We start from the raw sequence: 12,103 nt of genomic DNA, 5'->3' as shown, positions 1-12,103 counted from the left end.
AAATGTTGCGCCGGCTGGGGTTGAAGTCTCGACCCCTAGCACCCCACCAACCATGCTATCACTGTCTATAGTTTTTTTTAACAGGAATATTATTACCATACAGTGTGATTTTACCAGAATCTTTTACTCCATGTGGGTAACTTTACATGTGAGTAACTTTACATTGCTTCTTCATTGTTGTAGGCATATAATTTTTGAAAAAAAAATAAGGGTAATTTCATAGCTTTTCGAATGGAATGAAATTTCAACGAACGTTCGAAAAGCTTCAATAAATATTTTCAATGAGGTAAATTTCCCAAGAATATTTGGGAAAATTACATTATATTTGGATTATATTTGGATTAACATCATGATTTTTTATTTTTTTAAATATTAAATCAATGTTTTTTTTCTTCTTAATTTTATGATTAAATACAGGATCTCGTCAAGTCAGATCTCGACTTAAAAAAAATTAATCAGATCATGTGAGTAAAAATTAAATTAAGCTATAGTTTTTCTTCAACTGTATATTAACACAAGATTTAATCCTTTAAAATTAAATATTTACTTTTGTTTCTCAATCGCCTTAAGTTCATATTTGAATTGTGGAAGTAAAACTGATATAAAGCAGTTTTTAAAAAATTATTATTATTCAGCACATTCAAATTAAAGAAAATTTATACTATTTGACTAATTTAAACCATTTATTGTAACCATTCCTTGTAACCATTTATTTCCTTAAAGCACATTGCAATTATAACTTGAAAAAAGTTGGAAAAAATGGAGTTTCTAAACATTACGCGCAAATATTTATTTATCTTTTTACTATAATGATTTTTTGACTATAATAATTTAATTATAATGATTTTGTCATAAGAAATACCATGAAATTTAATTTTATCTGATGTCATTATTTAATAATATTTCTGTTTGGTCCCTAATAAGATTTACTTTATAAGAAAATAGAAATCTAATCCTTGGAATTAAAACTATTATTTCTTTTATCGGCCGAAATTTTGAAACTAAATAGTATTAAATATTTACCATAGAAATTCACATTTTTTATTATTTTATTAAATACATTTCATACAATTTCTCAATTAAAGTTTAAAAATACATATTTAACTCATTTTTTTCGCAGAAAAACGCTTTCAAAAATGTATATATTAAGTGCTTGCTTAAATATATCTTTTTTATATTTAAACAAATTGTTATCTTTGTTAAGCATTCTCTAAGTTTTGAGGATAAAAATTAAGAGCATGTAAAGTTTAGTTTTTCAAACTTAAACCTTATATGAAAACTTTGCGAATTATATGAATCCTTTATGAATTATATGAATCCTGATTTAAAATTAAAATAAATATGTCAGCCTTTTTAAAAATAAACTTATTCTTAATAAATTATAATATTAACAAAGACAAAAAAAATATTTTTATATTTACAATTAAACTCTTATTTTCTTTAAATAATATAAATATTTTAAAAATTCTATGACATTAGTAAATAGTGAATTACTGAATTAATCATTAAAGATTAAAAATAAATTTTAATTATCAACTTTGTCTTCATTCGAAAGATTCACAAAAGTTTATTAAATGCATCCACTTTTTACAACAAAATGTTTTCAAAAACAGTTGGATGGGATAAATTCCTATTGATTATAAAAATTGTTATTGAACATGAATTATTATGAAAATAGAAAGGTTTTGCAATTTAAACAATTTTTTTTTATTTTTCTATGTATTTATTCGAATGAGTTACAAAAATAAATTAAATATAATTGATTTTCAGTAAAATTAATTTTATTATATAACAACTAATTTTTTAATAATTATCCTGATTAAAAGAAATACCGTTTTATTTTTATAATTAAAGAAATTAAATTTTCATCTCTGATAACACAAAATGCTTTTTTGAGTTAAAAAAAAAATTTATAATAATAGTATATAAAAACTAATTGTTTAAACTCCGATTTATTTAAAAAAATTACAAAAAAAGGTATTAAAGATTTCCTTTTACTAAAAAAGAAGGAAAAATAATTGAAAATGTTCTTCCATATGTTTACCATTATAAAATAAGAAAGATTTTATTATTACATTGACACAAATTAACTTTTTTTTATTTATACTTTATGCAATTTAATTTACTTTCAATTTTAGGATTAACAAAAGAAATTAATTATTATAAATGAAATTTAATTGTTTATATACCAGCCTTTTTATTCGACTGAGGCACAAAAACGAATTAAATATATCGTTATTTAAAGAAAAACGTGTTCCAAAACAATTATCATGATTTATTTTGATGCCGCTTTATTTTCATATCTAAGCAAAATAATATTTTTTTAACATAAAAGTACTCCTTTGAGGTAAAGAAAAATTATTTAATAATAGTATATAAAGCTAAATAGTATATAAAGCTATAATTGGAAATGTATTTTCAATTTTAGGGTCAAGAAAATGAAATTAATTGTTATAAATGAAATTTAATTGCTTAAATACCAGTCTTTTTATTTGATTGTGTAACAAAAATCTTCTATTAAACTATTATTATTAAAATCTGTTAATATTATTATTATTATTATTAAAATCTATTATTATTATTATTAAAATCTATTAATCTTATTATTATTATTATAATTAAAATTTATTAATATTATTATTATTATTATTTAAATCTATTAATATAATTATTTAAATCTATTAATATTATTATTATTATTAAAATCCATTAATATTATTATTATTATTAAAATCTATCAATATTATTATTATTATTATTAAAATCTATTAATATTATTATTACTATTATCAAAATCTATTAATATTATTATTATTATTATTGAAATTTATCAATATTATTAATATTATTATTATTAAAATATATTGTTAAACAATTTAAGTACAACTTTTTTTGAATAAAAGGCGTGTTCTAAAATAAGTATCATGATTTATTTTGATGCAGTTTTATTTTTATATTTACGCAAATTGATTTTTGTTCTCTGTTAACATAAAAATTCTCTTTTGAGGTTAAGAAAAATTAATTAACTTATTGCATCAAATGTTACATTTCTACTGCTCAATGAAGCGATTAGATTTATTTCTAAAACATAGGAACAATTCCTTAAAATGTTTTATTTTTACGATATCTCGAAAGGTATTATTGAATTGAGAAGTATGTTTTCTATTCTCATTGGATTACTGAAGTGGCTCTTTTGTTTTCAAACAAAAAACCACTACTTGGGTGATGGAACGTGAAACATGAGCTCCAAGTTTTTAGTCCACTCTTTTAATTGGATATCGTTAAGGGTTTTCTTTTACCAAAAACGAGCGAAACATTTTCTTCTGGGTAAGCGCAGAATGACTTTCTTCTTTCTTGAAAACTAAAACTTTTTGCTAAGATAGTTGTCCAACTATTTGCGTTTATTGCGTTAATAATTTTCCCCCGATTTTAAATTAGAAAAGCTTTCCAAAATTAAATAAATTTTTTAAAATTCCACAAACTTCTATAAAATTTATGATTAATTGAATGAGGTTATTTTTCTATTAGCTATTTTTCTATTAATTATTTGATCAAAATTTAAAACAAAAGGGAAATAATGATTAAAACTATATGGCAAACAAAGAAATACTATTAAAATATTTTAAAACATTTTATAATAAGAGCTGCTAAGAGTTAGTCATTACTTAGGAAGCCCTATCAAACAATTAGAACCTTTATTGACTCAATCAATAAAGGTTCAAATAATCAATAATATCAATAATTATGTATACAGATAATTCCAAAGTACAACGGCAAGTAAAATGACTCGTCTATTTAATGTTTTATATGGTTATAGACCAATTTTTTGTTAAAATTTGCCAGGAAAATTTAGTAATGCAAATATAGCAAAAATGTAGCAAAAATTTATTTATTTTATCAATAATTATGTATACAGATGATTCCAAAGTACAACTGCAAGTAAAATGACTCATCTATTTAGTGTTTTATATGGTTATAAGCCAATTTTTTGTTTAAATTTTCTAGGAAAATTTAGTAATGCAAATATATCAAAAATGTAAAATAATTAGAAAAAGAATAACAAAATTTGAAGTATGGACTACGACCTGTCCGTTGTTTAATGTCCCTTACATGTTGGTAATAATACAAACAAACATAGTTTAATGCGTCCTTTTGTTTTGAATTTACAGAAGAAAGTAATTTATAATTTATAATTGTTTTTTTTTACATTGAAGAACTATAATTTACTGATTATACTACCCATTTTCACATATTAAATACTCAAATTAGAGCAAATACGCAGACAAACATATTCTAACTTTTATACTCTCAGAGAAATCTATTAGCTTTAAACCATTATTGTGGTACTTTGAAATAAGAAAACGGGTATGATTTGTTGCAATCTTTAATAATATTTTAACTGCAAACTTTAATAATATGTTAACTTATTTGGTCATGTTCAACCATAGCAATCCGTAATCACGTTGAAGAAGTATTGCCTTACGGAAATTTCGCTTACGTAATAAAATTGTTCAGTTAGGTATACTGTATTTGAACCATTTATTTCGTAATTTTTACATTTATACAGTAATGGTTTACCGGAAAATCATGTTCTCAAAATTAAAGTTCGTACTATCACACAATTAGTAAAAAATACAAAACCGAAAAGTAAAATTAGCCGAATAAATGAATTTTACGTTATGCTCTAAAGTATCATAATGAAATTATCAAATGTTAATACACATTGCAAAACTACATTTTAGTGATGATTTTACCAAAATCATTATCAAAAAGCTTCGGCAAAAATAAACGAGCTTTTTGCACTTCTCATAGAGCCGAAAACACTGTAAATTTTACCATATTGTGGTAATTTTGACCATATTTTTTCTCAGTTATTCTTTCATGAAACGCAAGATTAATCGGGAGAAAATCGTTCTCCTTTAATGCGCTTAATTAGAAAGTCAAAATGTACTTAATAAAAAATTAATTGATTTAATTATAAATCAATGCCACATTAAAAGGCGTGGGCTTCATATGAAATCAAGCATCTGATAAAAGTAAAAATAACAGAATACTTGCATATTTTGTTGAAAAATATTATATTTAGTCAAAAAATATTCCCCTTCAAAATACTCAAAAATAAAATCTTTCCACGTGAAATCGATATAATTAAATTGGATTAAAGGATCTTTACATGTTTTTTTTCTCCATAATATAAACAACTAGGAAGATAATAATATAAGAAGGACAATATTATTCCGAATTCCTATTTTATGTGGGTTTTGGTTAAAATATATTAAGACTTATAATCTTTCCGATAAACATTACATATTGATATAATTTTCATGATTAAGAATAATGCATTATTACCCTTTCTATACAGTAATGGCGCAGTCTGAACTGATAATCTATTGTTTTAAACTTACAATAAGCATACTTTTTAAAACTAAATTGAAACACGCAGGTATTAAATCGAAGTAATCCAGGGTATGAAATGTAATTAAATATATTTTTTAATTAGATGAAATTGATCACTATTCTTTTGAGACAATATTTATTTAAGTTTTCCTTTTCTTTCTCATGAGATTAGGAAGTATCTAATATATATGACTTCATTTTCCTTACAGTAAGAACGGCATTCTATGTGAAAACTTGCTGTGATTTTTTGTAGAATCAATATTCGTGTATGATAATTATGATAGTTATACATAAAATGATAGTTAATAATATAATTATATAATTATATAATGATAGATAATATAATTATGATAGTTATATATAAAAAAAAAGGTATTTGTAAGCTTAAAAGCATTCATGTATAGTCATATATATTCTTTCTCCACTAATGCAAAGTTAAAATATTTATTATCGATAAATAATTTTAAAATAAAAAAAATTGACTAAAAATAATAAGATTAGTGATTATATTGAAAAAAGGATTAGCTTGGCGGAAATTGAGATTCCTTATTTTTCTTTCTAGCATTATTCTTGCAAAATTGTTTCCCGTGTAAGAAACAATGAACTTTGGTTCAATTAGCCGAAAAAATTAAATTTGTAATTAAGGTCTCTTTAATTAATTATAAGTAAATACTTTTTAATTATGTATAGTTATTTTCCAAAATATGTTTAGAAAATGAAAAATTAATGAATATAAAAGTTTATATAGAAAAACATGATTTATTTTGTTATTATTACGGCTAATATGATTAAGTTTAAGGGACAAAAATAGAAATTGTTGATATTTATTTAGTTCCCAAACAAAAAATTCGAAAAATTCTTCAGAAGACATTCGTTTGCATTTTGTTTTAGTTTTACATTAAATTAATTACATGCAGTTTAAAAAATCTGTTCGAAGGGGGTCATGAAGATTGACAACCGGCAAAATTTTATTTTATTTTATAACCGTCGTAAAACAGCTGACCCGATTTCGGGTTTACGACTACTACTGTTCAACTCCGTAATCTTGTAATTTTAAACCTAATGCAGAAGACAAGGGAGCTCCGGGTTCAAATATTGGGTGAAATTTGCCTTTATGGAGGACTTTCCGATTGAACTAACCCGCATTTGCGTTACATAGAGAGAAAGACTACAGAAACCTCCCATGGTTAGCCTGACGGCAAGGGGATCCTAACCTATGATCCGTCTTTCACTGAGGATATTTTACATCACAATAGTCGGTGCCAGCCGGTTGTGCAACTTGTATTGACCTGTCATTGCTGTGATTTGAACCCTGCTCACCTCATTGGAAAGCAAACGCTCTATCCTCTGAGCCACCACGGCTCCATCGGCAAGATTGTGGAAATTTCGGGTAACTTTTCGCACAAGCCCCCTTTATTTCCCAGGTAACTTTGCGCCTATCAATATGAGGGGTGGTGTTCAAGCCATCATTGGAGATCCAATCACAATTCTTCACATTAACGTATCAGCAATTAAACCACGGAGCCCTCACGGCTCATACGACATTGTACGTACTGCCCATATTGCACCACTGAGCCATTACGACTCAGTGGTGCAATATGGTGATTGAAAAAAAATGATTTCATCATTATTGCAGTTACCCCCACTAGCAATGACGTTAACAGTATTTCGATGCCGGACTCATATACCAATAATTCTCAATCAAAATTTATTCTTCACCGCTTTGAAAAAGTTTTAGTAAATCTTGATAAATTGTAGTTTGAAAACGAAAAAAAATAATAAACTATTTAATTGAATGTTGTTTTTTTTTCTTTTATTTTGGTTTAATTCTCCTTTCTCTTCTGAAAATACTTTTCCATCTCGTTATACTTTTATGACATGAAATCAGTTTCTCAACTTCCTAAAAGGGTAATAAAATTTTATAACTACAATTAAAGTTTGAAGTAAAGCATTAATGATCTTGTTATCATCAGTTTCATTAACTTTTAAATTTAATTTGCCTTCAGTAAAAATAAAAAAAGCCTTAAACTCATTTTATGATTAGTCAAACATGTAATTCCTTCTTATTAGATTTTTCAATATTAAATATTTGCAAATAAAAGATTTGGCCGCAACTTTTATTCCCTTCTTTAAAAATCATTTCATCCTTTAAAGTGCAGTTGTTTCAAAACATGAAGTTTTGTTTATGGTCTCATTATTTCCGGAGCATAAGTTTGTTACATTTAATGACAGTAACTAATCGGCTAACAAAATATATAATTCTAAATTATTTTCTTTATCTCCCCGAATTTTAATTTAATAAACACAACTGTATTTTGAATCCAGTTTAGTACGAATGAAATTTATTTTTAATAGCGTTGAATCAAAGAAATAACGTTTTAATAGAATTAAGGTTAAATTTCTTTATATTTTTAGGAATTTAAAATATGTTTCAGAGTTTCCGCATTTCAGAGATTTTAAAATAAAATGTATGCAATTTAAATGAATGAAATAAATTAACATTTACTTTTAAAGATTACAACTGTTTTGTTGATTATAAGTAAAGTTTTTGATACATAATATAATTTTGCTCTCATATTTATAATAAAGAAAAGGAAATTACGGAAATAGTTTGTTGTGTTAAAAGTTATATGCGTTATAATAATTACATAAAAACATATGTAAAGTTATATGCTAAAATTATAGTTTGGCTATATCTATTGAATTTTTATTGCAATATTTCATAAAAAGTGTCGTATTCAAAAAAAATTTATGCACTTATGGTTCATGCACTTAGGAAAAAAATATGGTCAAAAGTATCAGAATATGGTAAAATTTACCATATTTAGGACTATAGGGAAAACCAAAAAAGCTTCGTAAATTTTTCTAAAGTGATTTAGTAATGATTATGGGGAAATTAATTATAAAATAACTCCTTATGATTTTTATTGAAGTACGGTAAATGTGGTAAACTTATCATGTTGTCTTTGAGCATGGCATAAAAATATTTCCAGAGCTCAGCCTTATAAAGTATACCTGATGAGCTCTAGGAAATGATACTAATACTCATATCCTCTTCCAAATTAACCTAAGGCATGAAACGGTTTTGATCATCAAGGGGGAATAATTGCAACAAAAAACTTCTAATCTATCTTATCCCCAATTTGAAATTTGATTGTAAGGCCTACATATATGCAGGAGAGGTCCATGCAAAACAATTAGGATTTTATTTTAGTTATATTCTGTGACCATCTGCTGCGTGTGGACTTAAACGCTTTGTCTTATCTTATTCATTCTCGTTAAACAGCCGACCCAATTTCGGGTTTTTCGATAACTGATGTTCAACTCCGTAGTGTTTTAGTTTTGAACCCAACCCAGAAGACAAGGGAATTCCTGAAGGGGCAAGCATTGTGATAAATTTTCCTTCTTGAAGAACTTTTTGATTCAACTAACCCGCATTTGCGTTACATTGAGAGTAAAACACGAAAACCACCCACGGTTTGCCTGATGACAAGGGGACTCTAGCCCATGATCTGTCTACCAATGAGGATAATTTATGTCAGTATTGTGGTCAGTGCGAGACGGGTGCAGAATTCGTATCGATTAGCCCTTGGTTGGGTTCGAACCCGGTTCACTTAATTGAAAGGCGAACGCTCTATGCCTGAGCTACCACAGCCCGGATTAAAATAATGAAAGTTATTTTATTTGTATTATATCTAGCCCATGTTCATAGCAAACTTTAATACAATTTGTCTTGCTACTCTGAAAATATTCATCCAGATATTAAAATTCGCCAAATTTTGCCAAATATTCCACCAAATATTAAAAACACCGTAAAGAGTTACTCCTCCACTCTCAATAAATCTAATAACCATGTTTTTTTTCAAATATCTGCCCACTGTTCAAGGTTTAATCTTTCATCTCTTTAATTCATCTCTTAAGAAATTTACAAGTTAAAACAATCTTTGGTCTTCCATGTTACACTTAAAGTCCCAGAGCTTGATGACCTCTCTAATCTCAATTTCAAAATATTATTTCCTTAACTAACTTAATTATTAAATTTCAATCTATATAATATTATTAATAACCAATTTTTTACATTTACTGTTACATACGAGTAAATGTAATATAAAGAAACATTTAAATTTAGGTAAGCAATAACGTAAAAATGGATTTTTCCTGAATTGATGTGAATAAACTGTCAATTGGAATCTTGCGTGAGAAGTCTTGAAAATAGCTGATAAACTTTAGTCTTACTTCACTTGTGATATCTGTTCTTTGTCTGCGTGATTACTGTTCATCTTCTAACACGAAACTTGTAGTTATTTCTTTGAAAGTATAAAATGTTTTGTATATGCCCATAATAAAATGATATTCTCATGATCTACGAACTAAACGCAATATTGGTGGATTTCTAATGAGAGAGATGAGATTGTCTAAACTTATGCCGATAAGAAAGAATTCTTCAAAGGGTATAGAATTAGAAAAGTAATTTGAAACTGCCAAATAACAGTGTTTTTTGAAGCTTTTCGACAAGAAAAAATAGTCAAGTATAAGGTATTGAAAAAAAGTTTCAATATTTGAAACAAATCCGCAGTTTTAAACTATACACTGAGAAAAAAAAAGTACGGTCAAAACTACAAGAATATGGTAAAATTTCTCGTGTTTCTGAATCTATGGGAACACCAAAAACCTTGAAATTTTACATCTAAACACCTTGGTAATAATTTGAATAAAATTAGCAATAAAATATAGTTTTATAATATGCAATAAAATTTAGTAAGTGTGGTAAAATTTGATAATTTTATCTCGATATCTTAGAGCAAAGCATAAAATCATTTATTCGGTTAAATTTACTTTTCGATTTTGTATTTTCTACTAAATGTATAGTAACGAGAACAACAATTTTGAAAACCTGAATTTCCTGTAAACCTTTACCATATGAACGGAAAAATAACTAAATGAATAGTTTAAATAGCGTATGTTTTAGATTTATTAACCAGAATTACAGATTTTCGTACCAGATATTTCATGACTATACAGTATAGTTATTTTACCAGAATTTGTTTTCACCGTGATAAATCTTGAAGTTTATTTGAATAAAGATTACTCACCTTAATTGAGTACCCGGATTGATTGTTCTCAGTAACTGAAAGAAAAGAAATTTGCAATTAGTAAAATATAGTTGGAACATTTCGCTGAAGAAAAAAATAAAATTATGCAACAAAATTAAAACTTCAAACTGAAACAAAGCACAGTAATAAAGGCTACAATAAAGTTTAAGTTGTAGTTAAAGTAATGATGATAAATGATAAAGTTTTTTCTTTTTGTGTAATTTTCTTTACTTTAAAGTAAAAATTCTTCTTTGTTTAATATATCAACTGAAAAGAAAGATGAAGATAGAAAGTTTGAGGTTTCTGCGTTCAGCTATCATGTTATTCAAGTTATTATTATCAAGTTCAACAAAAGAAGGTGTTTCTTACAGACAAAAATGTATTACTTTTTTTAAAATAATCACCATTTTTAGAGATAATCACTAGTATTTCTTTCCTAATCAAGACGCAGTAATTTGTACTCCTTTCTATTATACATACTATCTCCTCGCGTTTTACTTCAATTGATTTTCATAATTTCTTAAAATGCGTGGAAAGCTAGGTATGGACAAAATTTTATGATTAATGTAATTATAATAAAAAAAACGGTTATTAAGGTACTACTGTAGAAATTCAATTGTCTGACTTCGCGGGAGCCAGGAGTTTGTAGGAAAATAAAAACCGTCAAGCAACCAGGGAACTTTTCTTATTTGTTTTTTAAGCAATTATCGAACTATGAGTAAAACTACTCAAAATAAAAAGAATTACGGAAAAAAACTTGTGCTTCATTCTACCATGAAGAGCAATATAATATCATGTAGAAAAAACTCGATTTAATTTTATTTTCTGTTTAATTAACGTTTTCTAGCAAACAATTCTTGATTTTTTCACCACAATAGTATTTGAGTAATATCATATGCAGTAATGATACAGACAAACATCAGAATGTTTTTATCGTTTGTCGGAACACTGTTAGAAATTTCTTATAAAAAAAGGTTAAATAGCAATTTATTGAATGGTTATTTTACCATACTTAGACAAAACAGTCAAATAAACATAAATAAAATGGTAATCAAACTGTTTATTAACTGCTTTCCCATAATACGGTTAAACAACCAGAATTTTATCGCCCCAGCTAAAACCACCTAATGAAGCTACTTAGTTCTTCGCAACTGCGTACATATTATAGCCGAGCGGACTTGTCTGTCAATCTCATAACCGGCAGAACTGGAGTTCGAGTCCTGTTGTTGACACCTCTATATTTCCAACACATGAAGAATTTCCAGGGTCCGGCACTACCTTACCTTACGAAAAGCCAAGCTCCTATGTCCAGTTTTTTACGCTTTTGAAAAATGCTAGTTGTAAATAGTTTAAAAAAATCTTATAGTTCTGTAATTATGGTCTTATATCCATACTATTTGCAAATGGTTACAAAACCATAAAGGTAAAAAATGTTCTTTACCATAAACTTTATGGTAAATCGGATGAACATACAGCTGCCAGTTATTTTACCATAATTTTATAACAAAAATTCTAACAGTGAAGGAGTGTCAGATAACCGAAAGGTGGAGTGATCAGGTGACGGATAATCGGTGTTCTACCATATTTTTCTTTCCGTATGAAACGCGATATTG

At 26.5% G+C, this 12,103-nt stretch overlaps 1 protein-coding gene across 1 annotated transcript in view; it reads right to left on the bottom strand.

Moving 5' to 3' along the window:
- The window catches only part of LOC107446844 (synaptic vesicle glycoprotein 2C-like), a 145,952-nt gene that overhangs the window by 87,544 nt on the left and 46,305 nt on the right, over positions 1–12,103 (bottom strand). The window contains exon 2 of the mRNA XM_043042000.2: positions 10,491–10,525. The gene's annotated coding sequence lies outside the window, so the exon portion shown is untranslated. The remainder of the gene's footprint in view (positions 1–10,490; positions 10,526–12,103) is intronic.

This window comes from Parasteatoda tepidariorum, chromosome 3, assembly GCF_043381705.1.
Source record: "Parasteatoda tepidariorum isolate YZ-2023 chromosome 3, CAS_Ptep_4.0, whole genome shotgun sequence".
NCBI lineage: Eukaryota > Metazoa > Arthropoda > Arachnida > Araneae > Theridiidae > Parasteatoda > Parasteatoda tepidariorum.
The sequence above is the reverse complement of the archived record's forward strand: the minus strand, read 5'-3'. Positions and strand labels throughout refer to the sequence as shown.